Source organism: Anthonomus grandis, chromosome 24 (genome assembly GCF_022605725.1).
Source record: "Anthonomus grandis grandis chromosome 24, icAntGran1.3, whole genome shotgun sequence".
Taxonomy (NCBI): domain Eukaryota; kingdom Metazoa; phylum Arthropoda; class Insecta; order Coleoptera; family Curculionidae; genus Anthonomus; species Anthonomus grandis.
The window spans coordinates 288,434-291,976 of record NC_065569.1 but is presented as its reverse complement, the minus strand read 5'-3'; the positions used below and the strand labels follow the sequence as shown (position 1 = coordinate 291,976).

General features: G+C 33.7%; 1 pseudogene; it reads left to right on the top strand.

Annotated features, from left to right (window-relative positions):
• Positions 1 to 2,114: 2,114 nt before the first annotated feature.
• On the top strand, positions 2,115 to 3,174 carry LOC126749294 (uncharacterized; annotated as a pseudogene).
• The last annotated feature ends 369 nt before the right edge of the window (positions 3,175 to 3,543 follow it).

The window sequence follows — 3,543 nt, the reverse complement described above, 5'->3', positions numbered from 1 at the left end:
GCTTCTAAAGCATCCTCGGAAAGTTGTCCTATAAGTAAAGGAAATGAATCAAGTATTTCAGATCCGTGTACCAGAACCTTATGCAAGCTACTTGGCATGTAATACCAATTATATAAATCTAAATATAATTGTTTAGTCTCATCTAAAAGTTTCTAGTACTTGAATGTGACAGCCACTAGAAAGAGTTCCAAGAATAGTCGAAAAATTTATTATAAGACGCTTGTCTATTCCTGTTATTTCAGAGCTTAAGTCTGGATTGTAAAAAAAGGAAGCTGTATTGCCATCGTTGCTTGACCCGTATCCTTGCTTTGGTTTGTCCATAATCAGGCCCATTTTTTATTTAAAATCTGACTGTATTTTCTTTTTGTTGTTTTCCACTATTTGCTTATTTTCTGCTCCTTTAACTTGCCAAGATCTTATTTGCAATCGATAACTAATGTGAAGTAAGCACGCAAAAAATCTTATCCAGCAGTGTAATGTGGACAAACCAAAGCTATAGTTTTCTACTTTTGAAGGACGGTTGGTATTTGGCAAACTCATTTCTTTCGGACTTGATCCACAGATGATGCATCTGGATATTGCGTTTGTGTCAGAGAGAATATTTGCTACACTACCATCCATCATAGTGAACAATATTTTAAATGATACTATACAAGTAGTTCCGTTTTGAAATTTTAAAATAAAATTATTAAGGTCATTAATTTTATTTCTGCTTTGCTTGGTGAAGTGAGTTTTAACTTGAGGCAAGGGATTGCTCAAATTTAAAAGGGAATGGATTTTTTCATAAATAAATAGTTTTGGATTTTAATTCCGATGGCCATGTCTCAAAAAGTTCAGCTTTCTTTATTGATTTGACATCCTCTGAAAAAAATATATTTAAAGCTTCGTCGCAGACTGACGCAGATAAACTATATACGAAATGATAGTATATAAATGTATTAACAATAAAATGTAAAAACTACAAATGGTTTTAAGAGGCATGTTTTATATGCCTTTTTAAAGTTTCAAATTTAAAGAGAAATATAAAATAATTGCAAACTATTTTTACATTTATTATGGTTAAATGATAAATGACTTTTAAATTTTTTAATACATGATATTAAAGTACATACCTTGTCGTACACTGTCCATGTTTAAAAAAGATTTCAACTTTTAACCGCTTGTCTTGAAACACCAACAAAGTATACTCAAGTTTTAATAACAAAAAGGTACTGGTCAATACACGAGATTTTATTATTTTCGGTGCAAATATTTATAAAGGAAAAATGCTATTTGCAACAACATTTTTGTGGAATAGTGGCTATTAGTTTGTGGTCTTTAAGATAAGGTATTTAAATACATCTGAAAAACAAGTCACTTTTTCGATTTTTGTCCATTGGTCGAAGCACTGTGCGGCAGCGCGGTGGGTATATACCTGCCTAGCAGTCGTGTGGCCCTGGGTTCGAGTCCCAGACTTGGCATGGTCGTTTGTGATGTCCGATTTACTTTAAATACTAAAAAATTATATAGAGGCTTTTTGTCACTAAATGTGCTCAGCACAAGGTCAATTAATGAATTTAAAAAAAAACTCTCAAAGTATATATGAATGGTTTTTGGGGTAGGTTTAAGAAAAATGGATTTTGGCAATCAAGAATACGTATAATTGATACTAGTGATATATACAGGGTGTCCGCTAATTAATGGTACATGGAAAAACCACAGACTCCTGATGTAAAAATATTACGATTTAACTATATTTACCTATATCCAAAAGTTGATATTAACTGAGATACAGGGTGTTAAACTAAAAAACTTTTTTTTTGTTTTTCCCCAATAACTTTAACAAAAGTTAACTTTTTTTCACAAAAATTTGTAGTTAGGGGTTTTTTAGGTCGAGAAATTCATTTTTTTAACAAATTGAGTATACAATGTAGGGGGCGCTGTCTGCGACATCTTTTTCTCTTTCATAAGGTCATAACTTTTTTGTGCTTAACTGTATTTAAGCTTTTATTGAAAATAATACTTTTTTCATATTTTTTACGTAAAAAAGGTATACAAAGTTGAAGTCGCTCAGAGTTACCGTTTTGGAGATATTTGTATTTAAATTATTTAGTGCACCATGCACTCGACCTTGGCTGAATAATTAATATAATCGGGAAATAATTCGCTTTTTTAAAGTAAGCTATGAGAAAGCAAATGAACTTTAGAGACGCAGTTGTTAGGAAACCGCCATGTTGTTGTTGTTTGTTGATTAGTTTAAAGTTGTCAGAAAATATTTAATTTGTGTTTTCTGTGATTTTGCATCCAGTTTACTGTTTTGTTGAATTTTTAAATTTTTCGTAAGTTGAGAAACAATGCCGAGGCACAATCTTTTTTCAAATGCCGAAATGAGGGATATGTTGTGTGTATATGCGCAGGCAAATTTTAATGGACGCGAAGCCTATAGACGATATTCAGAACTCTATCCAAATCGAAGACAACCTGATTTCAAGATCTTCAAAAATCTTTACGATCGATTAGGAGAAACAGGTACATTTCGTCCTAAACGGAATTCCGCAGGGCGCCCGAAGGTTATAACTCCAGAACAAGAAGAAGAAATTCTGGTCCGCGTGGCTGAAAATCCGGAAATAAGTGCAAGACATGCTGCTGCGGCAACTGGAGTAGGCCAGTCATCCATTTGTAAAATATTTCACGAAGAGGGTCTTTATCCGTATCATTTCACTTCTGTGCAAAATTTATTAGAAAATGATTTTGCGCCCAGGATAGAATTTGCCCGTTTTTGCCGTGCCCAAATAAATGCCGACCCCATGTTTCTGAATAAGATACTATTTACTGATGAAGCAACGTTTACACGTAGAGGCATTTTCAATTTTAGAAATAAACACATGGGCATTACAAAATCCACATTCAGTACACGAGCGTCATTTCCAACATGAATTCAAAATTAATGTATGGTGTGGTATAATCGATAATCATTTATTGGGCCCTTTCGAACTACCGCCCAATTTAAACGGGGAACTCTACCTTAAGTTCATAGAAACACATTTACCAGATTTTCTCGATGATATTCCGCTGGACATAAGGTAACATATGAATTTCATGCAAGACGGAGCGCCAGCACACTTCTCTAGAGCTGTCAGACAGTACCTGAACAACCGTTTTCCTAATCGCTGGATAGGTCGTGGGAGCCAGATCCATGGCCGGCGCGAAGTCCCGATTTTAACCCGCTGGATTTTTGTGTATGGGGCTATATGAAGTCGCTCGTTTACGAAGAAATAGTGAATTCCAGATAAGAACTATGGCAGAGAATTTTATATGCTGCACAAAAGCTACGAAACGAACAATAATTTTTTTAAATTAGGAGATCTTTCAGCAAAAGAACTGTTAAATGTATTGAAGTGAATGGTAGACATTTTGAACAGTTTTTGTCAAAAGCAGATCAATTTACAGTCAGTCATAGTTTCAAAATGGAAAAGTTATCAGTCGTATAGTTAAGTTTGTTTTCGTTAATGTTATTTTCGTTCAATAGATTTTCTAGTGTCATAGTTATTTTAAATAAAGTTA